This window comes from Salvelinus fontinalis, chromosome 21, assembly GCF_029448725.1.
Source record: "Salvelinus fontinalis isolate EN_2023a chromosome 21, ASM2944872v1, whole genome shotgun sequence".
Taxonomy (NCBI): Eukaryota; Metazoa; Chordata; class Actinopteri; order Salmoniformes; family Salmonidae; genus Salvelinus; species Salvelinus fontinalis.
In genome coordinates, this window is record NC_074685.1 from 16,623,532 (window position 1) to 16,640,074 (window position 16,543).

Consider the following 16,543-nt stretch of genomic DNA (forward strand, 5'->3'; position numbering starts at 1 on the left):
TATGGATTTATGGTGCTTTCAAGACAGCTGGGAACTCTGAAAAAAACAAGGTAGAATCATGATGACGTCAGTGATCTTCAGGTCGAAGCTCTAGAAAGAGGCCCGAGTTCCTGACTTGCAGTTGCGAGTTGGATGACAGTTCAAAACTTATTTTCCCAGTCAGAGCTCGTTTTTTTCAAACTTTCCAGTTGTCTTGAACTCAATGATGTCTGAGAATTTCCAAATCTGAGTTTCCAGATGTTTTGAGTGTGGCAAAGTTATGGTGGATCGACAGCATGGTCGATGTTGAATGTTTATCCTTTAAAGCTTGGAAAAGCTAAGATTTTGAAAGTATGATGTCAGTCCAATCAAAGCTACTGTAGATATTACATGATTTGATGTTTATTTTATTTAACTAGGCAAGTCAGTTAATAACAAATTCTTATTTTCAATGACGGCCTAGGAACAGTGGGTTATCTGCCTTGTTCAGGGGAAGAACAACTGATTTTTACCTTGTCAGCTCAGGAATTTTATCTTGCCATCTTTTGGTTACTAGTCCAACACTCTAAACACTAGGCTACCTGCCGCCAGTTTATCTGTGGCCAATGTCATGATGTAATTTTATCTGTGGCCAATGACCTTGAGCCTTATTGGATGGGCACTTCTAATGTAAGTCTATGGCAGCACCCAAGGGGCTTGAATTTTTTCGCTCTATTTTGCAGTGACTAGTGACCCCATGAGTGACAGAACACTGAGTCAATCATAGCACAATTAGAGAACATTTCCAACCCCTACGCTCTGTATTTTCCGCTGGCTGCACTGAAAGCACTGAGCTAGGCGGAAACGTCTGCATTTTGGAGCTGCCCTTACTGAAAGCAAAAAAGAGCCCATGTTTGTATGCGTCTTTATTAACTTCATATTATTTTTATTATTTTTTAACGTTGTTTGCAAAATGTTATGTGATATGTATTAATGCTAAAATAACATGCAAAACAGGCAACCTGAAGAAAATAAATAAATAAATAACTTTAAAAAACAGGCAACCTGCCCTGATGTTAGTAAAACCAAATGCATGCTTTTCAACCGTTCGCTGCCTGCACCCGCACGCCCGACTAGCATCACCACCCTGGACGGTTCCGACCTAGAATATGTGGACATCTATAAGTACCTAGGTGTCTGGCTAGACTGCAAACTCTCCTTCCAGACTCATATCAAACATCTCCAATCCAAAATCAAATCTAGAGTCGGCTTTCTATTCCGGAACAAAGCCTCCTTCACTCACGCCGCCAAACTTACCCTAGTAAAACTGACTATCCTACCGATCCTCGACTTCGGCGATGTCATCTACAAAATAGCTTCCAATACTCTACTCAGCAAACTGGATGCAGTTTATCACAGTGCCATCCGTTTTGTTACTAAAGCACCTTATACGACCCACCACTGCGACCTGTATGCCCTAGTCGGCTGGCCCTCGCTACATGTTCGTCGTCAGACCCACTGGCTCCAGGTCATCTACAAGGCTATGCTAGGTAAAGTGCCGCCTTATCTCAGTTCACTGGTTCTCTGCTGCCTGCGACTGGAACGAATTGCAAAAATCTCTGAAGTTGGAGACTTTTATCTCCCTCAACAACTTTAAAAATCTGCTATCCGAGCAGCTAACCGATCGCTGCAGCTGTACATAGTCCATCTGTAAACTACCCACCCAATTTACCTACCTCACCCCCATACTGCTTTTATTTATTTACTTTTCTGCTCTTTTGCACACCAGTATCTCTTCTTGCACATGATCATCTGATGATTTATCACTCCAGTGTTAATCTGCTAAATTGTAATTATTCGATTTATTGCCTACCTCATGCCTTTTGCACACATTGTATATAGATTCTCTTTTTTCTACCATGTTATTGACTTGTCTATTGTTTACTCCATGTGTAACTCTGTGTTGTTGTCTGTTCACACTGCTATGCTTTATCTTGGCCAGGTCGCAGTTGCAAATGAGAACTTGTTCTCAACTAGCCTACCTGGTTAAATAAAGGTAAAATAAAAAATAAAAAAAATATTAAAAAAATGTATTGGAGCCCAAGATACTGAAATACGTGGATATTACAATGCATACACAATAAGACATTCAAGTTGAAAGCACAAGTACAATTCATGATAACAACATGTACATTAAGGAGACTCAATGTGTTGATTAATGTTAATTTACCACCATCTTTGATGGCTAAAGATCATATCCAAATATAGCCTTTCTTTGGTGATATCAAATCTCTGGTGAAATCAAACGTTGAGGTCGATGTCACGGTTTATACAGTATGTAGTATGGAGATACTGCCATCTTGTGGTAAAGGTGAAGAACAATCTTCCCGGTATTCTCCGTAGGCAATTTAACTATATTCTCTGCGATAACGGAGTATACTTTTTTGTGGAAATGGCAACTGCAAAAACGTTATTTCAATAATACATTCAATTACATTTCCAATACATTGTTTACAAAAGCTTATTGTTTCTGTATTTGTTCGGAAGGGGATGTAGCTCAGTGGTAGAGCGCATGCTTTGCATGTATGAGGCCCCGGGTTCAATCCCCGGCATCTCCAAACTTTTGAATAACCTATTGTTTGTCCAAATCTCTATGGATTCCACCCGTAGTTTAGTTAGCTCAGTGTTATTGTCATAGAAAATACGTAAGCAGCACGCACTGCTTATTTAAACTCAGACTTGTGTCCGACTGTGACCACTCAGACCACTCTCTGCATGACTACAGACCACTGAGATTGATGAAAACAATGAGATTTTTGGATCATTTATCTTTCGTCTCTCATTTATCTTTCGTCTCTCTGTATTTCATAATGTTCCTTAAATTCGCAAGAGGCTGAATATATATAAAAAGCATCCGCGCGAGCAAATCAGGTCCCCTCTGTCTCTCTATGTGTCAGCCATCTATCTGATGCAGTCTGCTATCTCCTATCAAATTCCATTGAGAGCATACCTCATTGACAGAAAACTTTAATTGTTGCATCTCGTTGTGTTGTTGTCCTCCGGTGGCTAGCTAGCTAGCTAGCTAAAATTGTCCCTTTCCTAAATTAGACATGGATGGAGATAGGGATTTGAACTTGGGATTTTACTTAATTTTCCCTGCTAGCCAATGGGCGATTCTGATCCAACCATAAATTCATACATTGTGTGCCCCTGGCCTGAGTGGATGGAAGTTCAATATGTAGCTAGATGTAGAAGACGAATGTTAACTAGCTAACGTTGCCCATGAATGTAAGTTAGGCTACTAAGCAAGCATTTTAGCCAGGTAGAGTAGGGCAACAAAAAATGTAAGCGTATACTCAATGACAGAGTGATAGACCGTTTCGTCAACAGAGAGGATGGCATTCTCTTCAAGTAGGGTGAGTCAACATGTTTTTCTACTTGCACGAATGCGCACGCACAGATGAAAAGAGATGGCGCCGGAGGAGATGGCTGTCGTTTACTGTGTGTGTTTTTTCTTGTTATTGTAACTTCTTTTGTTCATAATGTACATACCCGTCTCTTATGACCGAAAAGAGCTTCTGGATATCAGGACAGCGATTACTCACCTCATACTGGATGAAGATTTTTTCTATAACGAATCGAACGTGAAGGATTTACTCCAGACATCCGGCAAGGGCCAAATCTCCGTCATTTGCATGAAAAAGAGATCGGGGACCTAGGTCGGGGTGCCTTGTAAGGATTTGACAGCGAGTGTGTAATCTGCCTCTACCATCAGTCCTATTAGCCAACGTGCAATCATTGGATAATAAAGTGGATGAGCTCTGATCAAGACTATCTTACCAACAGGACATTAAAAACATTAATATCTTATGTTTCACAGAGTTGTGGCTGAACGACAACATACAGCTGGCTGGGTTTTCGGTGCATTTGCAAGATAGAACAGCTGCTTCTGGTAAGACAAGGGGTGGCGGTCTGTGTCTATTTGTAAATAACAGCTGGTGCACAAAATCTAATATTAAGGAAGTCTCAAGGTTTTGTTCGCCTGAGGTAGAGTATCTCATGATAAGCTGTAGACCATACTATTTACCAAGAGAGTTTTCATATATATTTTACGTAGCTGTCTATTTACCACCACAAACCGATTCTGGCACTAAGACCCTACTCAATGAGCTGTATAAGGCCATAAGTAAACAAGAAAATGCTCATCCAGAGGCGGCGCTACTAAATGCCGAGTACTTTAATGTAGGGAAACTTAAATCTGTTTCACCTAATTTCTACCAGCATGTTACACGTGCAACCAGAGGAAATAAAACTCTAGACCACCTTTACTCCATACATAGAGACGCGTACAAAGCTCTCCCTCGCCCACCATATGGCAAATCTGACCATCTGACTATTTACTGAAAAATACTGTCTGCTGCAACTGTGTTAAAACCAGTTAAAACATTGTAAAGTTAGTGTGCATTTTATGAAATAAGTGTAAAATTATTTTGATGTGATATGAAAGTAGAGGGATTTATGTTTCTAGAACCATACTGCAATTGAGAATCGATTCAGGTTTAGATGGAGTATTTGGCTGTTTTGGCTTCCAGAGCCAATTCGCCTTTAAACAGAACATTTAATGTCCTTGGACTATAAGGAATAATGATAGGCTCCTTTAAGTCCATTATTGGGCTAACACCTGCCTAACACCTGCCCTCAAGCAGTGCCCTACAGGCAGGGGGCGAAGGACACTGTCTACCGTTGTCCTGATTAGTTAGCTACTGTTGTCGCACCGCCTCTTATTCGTACTCTGTGGGGTTTATCATCAATTGTCATCCAACGTTATGGTGCATTACTGCCACTTACAGTACTGGAGCGCCCGCCTCCCGCCTGTGTACTGGAGTTCTAGCTGAAAAATGTACCAATAGAAGTATAAATAGGGGTTCCTGCAGATGACGGATTACCCACATGCAGGAATGCCTCAAATTGCAGTCCGCAATTGCACCCTTCTTGAATTTCCTCTCAAAGATACAACAGGACTTAACACAGTGGCATGTTTAATGGCCTCAAAGATATGGATAAAAACTATGTCCATTAGAGTGAACAAAAAATGAGTTGCTGGGTTTCAGGAGGATATGGCAGCTTTATTAATCTTTCCACAAAACACAACCAATTTTCATTGCAAAGAGAGGATAGTGTTTTTAGTACATTATTATGATACAGTTATAACAGAGAGAGCAGGATCAGGCATGATCAAATGAGCTTTTAAGAATGGACTATGCAGTAGTACAGCCTAATAATTGCATGGTATAGGGCCTATAGACCATTTCCTACATGAATATGTCACTTTGATTAGTCTTGCCTTCCAGGTCACCTACTTAGGCATTTTGTAAATATATATTATTTTCTGGAAGTACTACATGTACCCATCTCATTGTTTTTAAATGATTAGATATACACAAATAGTTCTTGCACCTCCCATGCGTCATGTACACAATGATCATGTGAGGTGAAATGTGTATATTTTGGGATGTGAGCACTCAGTTTGTTTGTTTTACCTGATGAAGATTAGTTTCAGATTGAAACGTTGTCAATAAAGAGGTGAATTATTGTTCTATACTAGTATTCTTTATTAGGCCAACACCTATGTTTTTTATTAAGGATGCGTGTATGACCACAAACTTTTCTATAGGGCCTATTCCACCTTGCCTCCGAGGCATGCCAGAAGTCCCCGACGGCCCCATTGCCGACAGAACCCGATGCTATCCCAGGTTCCCCGAGAGTCACTGGAGACGACCGAGTCACAGTTTCACGAGCCTATGCAACTAGGCAGAGCTGGGTTGTCTCCACCGGAACGACTGTACAGGCTCAACACTAAGAGTTGCCTGTATTGCGGGACTCGTGGACATTTTGTGTCCTCTTGTCTGTTAAAAGACCAGGCTTATCGGTAGGAGCGTGTACTCTGGTGGGGCATATGGAGAACTTTTCTGCTTCCCTTACTCTCACTCCATTTCATGCCATTCTGCTGTGGGGAAACCAGTCGAAATCTCTCCGGGTCCTCATTGACTCTGGGGCCAATGAAAGCTTTTTGGACTCTAACCTGGCTACCGAGCTGGGCATCTCCACTCAGCCACTCTCCATTCCCATGGACGTTAGAGCTCTGGACGGGCGCTCTATAGGCCGGGTCACACACAACACCACTCCCATCAACCTACGTGGGTCAGGGAACCACAGCGAGGCTATCCAGTTCCTGCTCATTAAGTCTCCTCAGATTCCCGTGGTACTGGGATTCTCCTGGCTCCAGCGACACAATCTCCTCATTAACTGATCTACTGGTGCCATCATGGGCTGGAGACCGTTCTGCCACACTCATTGCCTGAAGTCAGCACAACCTGCCACGGGACTTCTTCCTGGGGGCTCAGAAGTTGCACCGCCCCTATGACTGCGGGATTGACCTCCCTAGCACCACGCCGCCCCAGGGGTATCTGTACTCGCTGTTGAGACCTGAAACCAAGGCTATGGAGGACTACATCGGGGACTCCCCAGCTACTGGATTTATCTATCCCTCTTCCTCTCCCGCTGGCGCAGGTTTCTTCTTCATGGAGAAGAAGGACAAGACCCTACGCCTGTGCATTGACTACCAGGGACTCAATGACCACACTGTAAAGAACCGTTATCCGCTACCACTCATTTCCTCGGCCTTCGAGCCACTCCAGGGGGTGGTTCTCCAAACTGGATCTACGTAACGCCTACCACCTGGTGGGGATACGAGAGGGGGACGAGAGGGGGACGCCTTCAACACGGCCAGCGGCCACTACGAATATCTGGTCATGCCTTTGGGCCTCACCAACGCCCCTGCCGTGTTCCAGACTCTGGTGAATGACATTCTCCGCGACATGCTGAACAGGTTCATCTTCGTCTACATTGATGACATCCTCGTTTTCTCCCGCTCCCCCCAAGAACATGTGCTCCATGTCCGGCAGGTTCTTCAGCACCTTCTGGAGAACCAGTTGTTCGTTAAGGCGGAAAAGTGAGAGTTCCATCGCTCCACCATTCCTTTTCTGGGCTACATCATCTCTGCTGGGAGCATCAAGATGGATCCCGAGAAGGTGAAAGCAGTGGTGGATTGGCCTCAGCCTACATCCAGGGTGCAGCTGCAACGTGTCCTGGGGTTCGCCAACTTTTATCGACGCTTTTTTGGGGGCTACAGTACCCTGGCCTCCACCCGTCTGCCCTCACCTCTACCAAGGTTCCGTTCACATGGTCCACGGCTACGGACCGAGCGTTCCGGGACCTTAAACACCGCTTCACCATGGCTCTGATCCTGGTTCATCTGAACCCTTCCCGTCAATTCGTGGTGGAGGCCGATGCTTTGGATGTCGAAGTGGGGGCTGTTCTGTCCCAACGTTCTGCCCTGGACCTTAAGCTGCATCCCTGCGCCTTATTCTCCCACTGCCTCACTGCCACAGAGAGGAAATACGAAGTGGGGAATCGGGAGTTTCTCGCGGTGAAGATGGCATTGGAGGAATGGAGGCACTGTTTTTACAACTAATACCGGTTTGCCTGAGGCTGATGCTGTGCAGGTGTTTGTACACATGCATATACACACACTCTCATTCAAATAAACACATACAAGAACACACACATACATGTAATAGTGCTAGACATGCACACAAACATATACAGTTTGCATTGCTGTTATGATTTCAGTTGTCCTTGATGTCCTTTGTTTTATGTTTTTTTTTTTTAAATGGCGTTGTTGTTTGCTGTTTGCTTCTGTCTTTTCCTTTTTTTCTCTTTAGTTCATTCTCTTGGTTGTTGGTGCATTGGGGGGGTTCTTGTGGGTGGGGAATGGAATTAATTGTATTTTTTATTTTATTTTATCTTCATGGAGGGGACTGTGGGAGGGGTCTCGAATAGTTAAGGGACAGCTATTGGGGAACTGTGGGAGTATCTTGGAGGGTTCGGGTTCACGTTTTTTGGCCTGGTGGTAGATCGGTCAACATGCCCTTGAGCAGGGCATCGCTCTGAATGGGAATCTGACTGGTATGATGTAGTTATTGAGCGGCTTCACTGCAAGTATATTGTATGTTTCGAATATTCAATTAAAAATAAAGATAAAATAAAAAAAGTTGTTCTTTGCCCTTGTTTTTATTATTTTCCTTCCTTCTCTGTTCTCACAAATGTTTTATCAGCCAGTCCCCAGTGTTACAGAGAAACACAAATTAAAGCTCCCTGCTCGTTTGTCATCCAGTGCAGGAACATTCCCCTTAAATCTGTGTCTGAGATCCTTACTAATTAAGATTGAGTTAGTCTGTCTTTTCCCTCCCCTAACTCCTGGAGATCACCACTAGGTAAGTGCTTCCTCTTTCTTAAACAAGCTATTTGTAAGTCAAGGAAAACAAATGTTGGATGTCATTGAAAAACATTTTTCATAATATGTTTTCTGTCAAGTCATTGTGGATCAAAGGCGCAGCATCACAAAGGCGTCTGTGTGAATGAGTTAAACCATGTCATCTGAATTGTCACAGAGCTGGACCATGGAGAAGGTTAGACAGAGGAGCACGTAACTCTCTGATTTGAGCTGGAACAGATGACCATAGAAGGAACATAAGGCCTATCACACAGGGGTTTACAGGACACACTTTGACTGGGAGACAAAATAGAGACAAGCAAAATCTTCTTTCACTACAAAATAATGAAGAGCACAGTGCTCATCCACTGAAGAATTCCCCAAGAGCATGAAGTCATATAACAGTTTCACTTGAAGGATACAGAAGAATACAGGTTTTTCAGAAGCTGTCAATGATACCAAAGTCCCTAAAGAAGTGACATAGTGAAGTGACATTTTAGTTACATTTCTCTGACAGATGAGTCAGCATTCAGATGTTCAGGTACAAATGTCCATTTTCATGTTCGTGAGGTGTTTTGTGGTGTGTTCTGTGTTGGTATGACAGCTTGTTAAGATCTGCGAGAAGTGTAAAAAAAAACATATTTGAAAAGCCTTCTTTTTCAATGGCATGTTTGTTCCAATGAACAGATTCAAAATCAGGGAAACAACCTTAATGAATGACAATGGCTAATGTCGGAACTGGTCAGAGCACCTTCTAATGATATTAACCTGTCACGTTCCTGACCTTATTTCCTTTATTTTGTCTTTGTTTAGTATGGTCAGGACGTGAGCTGGGTGGGCATTCTATGTTATGTGTTTCTATGTTGGGTTCTTTTCAATTAGCCTGATATGGTTCTCAATCAGGGGCAGGTGTTTTACGTTTCCTCTGATTGAGAACCATATTAAGGTAGGCTTTTCACACTGTTTGTTTGTGGGTGATTGTTGCTGTGTCTGTGTTGGTTGCACCACACGGTACTGTTTTGTTTTGTTTCGTTCGTACTTTACTGTTCGTGCGTTCTTCGTTGTCTGTAAGTTCTCATGTTCAGGTCTGTTTACGTCGTTCATTGTTTTGTAGTTTGTTAAGAGTTTTCCGTGTTCGTCTTTCATTAAATAAATCATTATGTCTTCATACCTCGCTGCATATTGGTCCGATCCTTGCTCCTCCTCTGACGAGGAGGAGAACGAACGTTACATAACCAAAGAGTACAGTTTCAATGGGATCAATCATTGCTATAGCTATACATCATATAAGATGAAAGACACAGGAGAGGACAAAGCCATGCACTGAACAATCTGTCTGGAACATATGTTTTCATCGTTCTCGTCCTCCACAAAGACGGAGATAAATTTGTTATCCACCCAGGGCAGCTCTTGACTCTGCAAGGCCAGCACACGGACACACTGCACGTCTTTCCTGAAGTTGAACTTCTTGCCACCGGGCTGCTGCTGCAGCTTGGTCAAGGTGTCACTGCTGCCAGCGGCAGCGTTGGAGACAATGAAGGCGTCGATCTCTAGCTTGGCATTGGACAGGAAAGCACGGATGTTCATCTTGCTCTGGTTGTTGAGGTGGCTGGCAGTGTTGGTGTTCCCCATTCTGTGACTGTTGGTCAGCTGTAGAGAGGAGTGATAGGAGCAGTTAGAGTAGGCCAGGGGTGTGTTCATTAATGTGATACGTTTGGAGCGTTCCAGATAGAAATGTAATGAACAGAACTGACACAAATCCCTATTCTACATGATGGACAATTATAATTGTTCTGCATCATACATTTCTATCTGAACGTGTTGTGAAGTTGCACTCAATTTAACAGGCCCCTGTTGTCGGCTACAGCCTGTAATAGAATTATATATTTTTCATTTTTCTCTGTCGTATAATATGACAACTTTATATCCTCATGACATGTTAAATGTCAACAGATGCTGTCGTTACAACCACTCAAATGGCCTCTTTACTTAACGGTAGTGGAATCCTCAAAAGTGACTGACCCTCAGCTGACTTGATGTGGACCGTTGGACAATAATTCACTGACTAGCACAGGAAAGATTCAACCATGGGTCACACTTTCCCTGTGTCTGATGAGAGGAACAGTGAGATGAATTGAAAGTCATTTCTTCCTCTCCTCCCGGTCGAAGGACACCCTCCCTCCCGGTCGAGACAAAGGGAGACCTGTCCTCCATCTGAGAGTTAAATGGTCTCCCACTGAGTCACTCCTCGTCTCTCCTTTCCTTACTTGTCATTATCCTTAGATTTCTAAACTGTTTTGCTCTGTCCTCGTCTCACCTTTGAAAGGGCAAAATGGGAGCATGATGACATTTGATGTTGACAGGAAAAGTCAAAATAGAGAATGTAAGATGCTCTTTTGTTGAGGTCTTATTAGAGAATGTTCTGTTGATGTCAGCATGTCCTTCAATCATCTGGAACAAGACAATATCTGATATCTGTCATCTAATCTGTGCCATCTGTTTATTTTGATTGTTTTCATCAATCTTTGGAAACCTCATGTCACCTTCTTAGAACTTTTGAAAAATATATAAATACATCTTCCCTCAATTTATGTTAAGATACCTTTACCATATTTATCAATGATTTAAGCTGTTGTAACTTCTTGTGCTAACATATTTTCTGTGTTATTTCAGGGGAATCACACTTACCTTGATCTGAAGTGTGAGAGTTGCTGAGTTGTTGAAACGCTGAAGAACACTTATGTAGGGGTGGTGCTGGTCAGACACTGAGGCTATCATTCTGACTTGGTCCAAAGTCCTCTGATGGTATGCAAATATCATCACACCAATGACACAAGACTTATTAACTCAAGTAAAAAAAATGCACACCTGATATGGTCAGGGCCCAGTAAATGCACACCCTTCACACGTACAGGGCCCAGTAGAAATTCAAAAGTCAAAACCCAACAACTTTTACTTCGAAAAATATTTTTTATTTTACAAAAATGCATAATCTGTAATTGAACAAGCGTAATAATAGTCAATAGACAATAAACACATGCATTCTGGACCACTCTCAATTCCTTGTCAATGTATGTAAATAAATGTCAGCCTAATAAAATAAAGGTTAAATAAAAAAGACAATAAATAAACGTAAAAGCTCTGTCATCATCTGCCCAGACTGCCCTCTTATTGTCCCTTGATGGCAGATCCACTCTGAAGCGGTGAAATGACGTGGAGCCAGTGTGTGCTTGAACACTGTTCCAGGACAGACAGAAACCCTTCAGACCAGTTGATTGTCTCCTTAGTGTTTCTCTGAAAGGGTTGTGTCAATTGCAGTCGGACATGTGGAGTGTGAACTATTCATGCACGGTTTCACAGCCATCTCTTTCTGCTGCTGACACACTCACTCCACTTACCTTTCACTCTCCTCTCCTTCCACTCCATCATACCTCCTATCCTACCATAGCTCAGCCCAGATATTCACTTAGAGAAAATCAAGTTGTCAAGGTATTGTATATAACTTTACTTAAAAAATAAATACAGCCGGTTTGATGCACTTTGCATCATATGATACCGCGTTTTGCAAGGTTATTATGCAAAATGCATTATACCAACTGTTTTTCTGTATTTTGAAAGTTATATATCTTGAAAACTTGATGACATGCAAAACATTTTTGGACTATATCAACAATGGACTGATGAAACAAATACCAAAATATCATTTTGGGGTGAAATTTTCCTTTAATGAGAATTACATTTTCAATGTATTCCTAAATATCCTAATAAGTCTTGGAAATACTCTTTCTAACTGGACCTTTTTAAAGTTGGACTTTGTTAAGGTGTAATGAATCTTGGGCAGAGTGATATACTGGTAGATGTGATAATGCATGGTCTTCTCTCACCATCAATGCAAAATAATATTTGCATTTTATTCTACCCTTTGCAGCGCCTCGTCGCAGCTTATCTTATTCCATTGAAGTGCAGTAGCTTCATTGAGAGCTCAGGCCCATCGCAGGCACTCTTTGAGACTGTCATTGTATCAAACATTCAATCTATCTAGAAGTCTTTCATTTTGGCTGGTTGAAGGAATTATGCCTCACTTAAAGGGTAGAGAGGCATGTAACTTCTGATGCACAAAAGTTTGTCCTGCTTACTGTAGAATGATACATTTTGATAACTTCCCAAGGGAACTTCAGCTCATTCCTCAACCAAAAGGCTTTCGGAACAGGAGCTTCACAATAAGGCATAAAAGGCTTTCCATTGTCTTATGGCAGCTAAAAGTGAAGGTTACTTTCTCTAAGGATTCATTAGAGATCCTCTACTACCATCGAACCAATAATTGAACTCAAAACATTCAGGCCTTTACAAATTCAGATAAGTTTTGTAAGCATTAATGAAAAGCTACTGTTGCTAAAGTGAAGTGAGATAATGACATCAACAATAACAGTAATAATAATAATACATGAATAAATAATAATAATGATAATAATAGTAATGTGGTTAGAGATAGGGGACAATATATATATATGTATATATAAATATATATATATATATATGTATATACTGTACCAGTCAAAGGTTTGGACTCACATACTCATTCAAGGGTTTTTCTTAATTTGTTCTATTTTCTACATTGTAGAATAATAGTGAAGACTCTTCGACTCTTTACTGGTACCCTGTGTATATTGCCAGGTTATCATCGACTCTTTACTGGTACCCTGTGTATATAGCCAGGTTATCATCGACTCTGTACTGGTACCCTGTGTATATTGCCAGGTTATCATCAACTCTGTACTGGTATCCTGTGTATATAGCCAGGTTATCATCGACTCTGTACTGGTACCCTGTGTATATAGCCAGGTTATCATCGACTCTGTACTGGTACCCTGTGTATATAGCCAGGTTATCAGACTCTGTACTGGTATCCTGTGTATATTGCCAGGTTATCATCGACTCTGTTCTGGTATCCTGTGTATATAGCCAGGTTATCAGACTCTGTACTGGTATCCTGTGTATATTGCCAGGTTATCATCGACTCTGTTCTGGTATCCTGTGTATATAGCCAGGTTATCAGACTCTGTACTGGTATCCTGTGTATATTGCCAGGTTATCATCGACTCTGTTCTGGTATCCTGTGTATATAGCCAGGTTATCAGACTCTGTACTGGTATCCTGTGTATATTGCCAGGTTATCATCGACTCTGTTCTGGTATCCTGTGTATATAGCCAGGTTATCAGACTCTGTACTCGTACCCTGTGTATATAGCCAGGTTATCATCGACTCTGTACTGGTACCCTGTGTATATAGCCAGGTTATCAGACTCTGTACTGGTATCCTGTGTATATTGCCAGGTTATCATCGACTCTTTACTGGTACCCTGTGTATATTGCCAGGTTATCATCAACTCTTTACTGGTATCCTGTGTATATAGCCAGGTTATCATTACTCATTGTGTATCTATTATTACTTTTATTATCACATGTTTAACTTTTATTTTATTTCTCTATTTTCTTTCTCTCTGCATTGTTGAGAAGGGCCAGTAAATAAGCATTTCACTGTCCGTTTACACCTGTTGTTTACGAAGCATGTGACTGCTGTGTCTGCACCTGTGTTATCTCCTTCATGGTGAATGGTCCATCAGTGGTCAGCAGGTCCAACTGCCCCAGCTCTTCTGTGAGGTCCATTTTTTAACGCTCTGCTGACAGTTTGGTTTGACCTAAACACGGCCTGGTCTGGTGTTTAGCAAAAAGTAGAAACCAAGAAGTGAAAAAAGTAACCATGAGAATTCCACATAACATGATATCTCATGTATAATCGTTTCTATTTGGAGTATTTCACCTGTTTAGAGCAGCAAAACCATGTTCATATTTGATTTGAATATATCTGCTCCTTCTGACCATCAATGAGACCAGTGCACGTTCTAGAACTCGGTAAATCATTTGATGCCTGACTGATGTGATGTAACAATTGTCTCCTAGGTAACAGCATGAAGCTTCTACATTCCTTAAAAGTGATAGCTATCATTAACAAACTTTCCCACCTTCTTTGATATCATCAGCGAGGATGAGGAGAAGGAATATATTTTTCAACTGTTTCAAGATTTGACTGATGTATGCAGTGGTGATTTTAGTATGTAAATCTTGGTGTACATTTATTTTTTTCGATGCATGTCAGCAAAGCCACTATACAACACAACACAATACATGAATTGCACTATAACGGTGACAAACGGTGCCCACAAACTGTTCGGGCCTACATAAAGCTGTTCGAACAGCAGAGCCCCAACAGCAGTCCCAAACACCTTACCACTGCTACACCGGGCTATCAGCGGAGCCTTGTCTGGCAGCGAAACAGTTCATTCAGCCTCATTTACTGCCTTGTAAAAAAACATAGCTGATATGGCTGACTTGCTTAAACAAATGTGGTTTCTACTAGCAATTGAGATGTACAAACTATGGCATACTGTAAGGGGATGACGATCAGATAAAAGGCAATCCGTAATTCCGATTAAGACATTAATGAGCGAGCTAGGATGGACATAGTCAATATAACTAAACATACAAGACGAACTGGCACAGAGAGACAGGAAACACAGGAATAAATACACTTGGGGAAATAAGCGACACCTGGAGGGGGTGGAGACAATCACAGGAACAGGTGAAACAGTTCAGGGCGTGACGCCCTATGCTCTGTATTTTCCGCTGGCTGCACTAAAAGAACTGAGCTAGGCGGAAACATCTGCATTTTGGAGCTGCCTTACTCAAGAAAGCTAAAAAGGGACCATGTTTGTATGCGGCTTTATTAACTCAATATTATGTTTTATTTTTTTTACATTGTTTGCAAACTGACATGTATTAATGCCAAAATAACATGCAAAACAGGCAACCTGCCCTGAATGACGGGTCGCCACTGGATGTATTGGTGCCCAAGATACTGAAATACGTGGATATTACAATGCATACACAATAAGACATTCAAGTTGAAAGCACAAGTACAATTCATGATAACAACATGTACATTAAGGAGACTCAATGTGTTGATTAATGTTCATTTACCACCATCTTTGATGGCCAAAGATCATATCCAAATATAGCCTTTCTTTGGTGATATCAAATCTCTGGTGAAATCAAACGTTGAGGTCGATGTCACTGTTTATACAGTATGTAGTATGGAGATACCGCCATCTTGTGGTAAAGGTGAAGAACAATCTTCCCGGTATTCTCCGTAGGCAATTTAACTATATTCTCTGCGATAACGGAGTATACTTTTTTGTGGAAATGGCAACTGCAAAAACGTTATTTCAATAATACATTCAATTACATTTCCAATGCATTGTTTACAAAACCTTATTGTTTCTCTATTTGTTCGGAAGGGGATGTAGCTCAGTGGTTGAGCGCATGCTTTGCATGTATGAGTCCCCGGGTTCAATCCCCGGCATCTCCAAGCTTTTTTCTAAATTTTGAATAACCCGTTGTTTGTCCAAATCTCTATGGATTTCACCCGTAGTTTAGCATAGCTAAGTGTTATTGTCAAACAAAATACTAAGCAACACACACTGCATATTTAAACTCAGACTTGTGTCCGATTGTGACCACTCAGGGCTCCCCCTCTGCATGAATACAGACAACTGAGATTGATGAAAACAATGAGATTTTTGGATTGTATGTGCACTGTAGTGGACGTAAGGATTTGGTTGAAAGTAAATATGACAAATGTAACATTACAGTAAATGGTACAGTAAGTAAAAAACAGATGGCGCATCCTGATGTCCACTACAGAAGACATTTATGAACAAGCTCTTATTTAAATCTTATTTAATCAGTGACGTGTATTCATGGATCCAAGGGAAGCCAGGCTTCCCCAAAAAATGGACCAAGAAAAAAAAACTATAATCATTTATCTTTCGTCTCTCTGTGTTTCATAATGTTCCTTAAATTCGCAAGAGGCTGAATATATCTCACAGGAAAAAGCATCCGTGCGAGCGAATCAGCGCCCCTCTGTCTATGTGTAGGCCATCTCTCTGATGCTGTCTGTTGTCTCCTATCAAATCCCATTGAGAGCATACCTTATTGACAGAAAAACTTTAATTGTTGCATCTCGTTGTGTTGTTGTTCTCCAGTGGCTAGTTATCTAGCAAAAATTGGCCCTTTCCTAAATTAGACATGGATGGAGATAGGGATTTGGACTTGTGGTTTTACTTAATTCTCCCTACTAGCCAATGGGCGATTCTGATCCAACCATAAATTCATACATTGTTGTGCCGCTGG

The 16,543-nt window shown here is 41.5% G+C and overlaps 1 non-coding gene across 1 annotated transcript; it reads left to right on the forward strand.

The window, feature by feature from the left end:
- The first annotated feature begins 2,504 nt into the window (after positions 1 to 2,504).
- trnaa-ugc (transfer RNA alanine (anticodon UGC)) lies at positions 2,505 to 2,576 on the forward strand. Its single transcript has one exon. It is a non-coding gene; the product is annotated as a tRNA-Ala (tRNA).
- Positions 2,577 to 16,543: the final 13,967 nt, after the last annotated feature.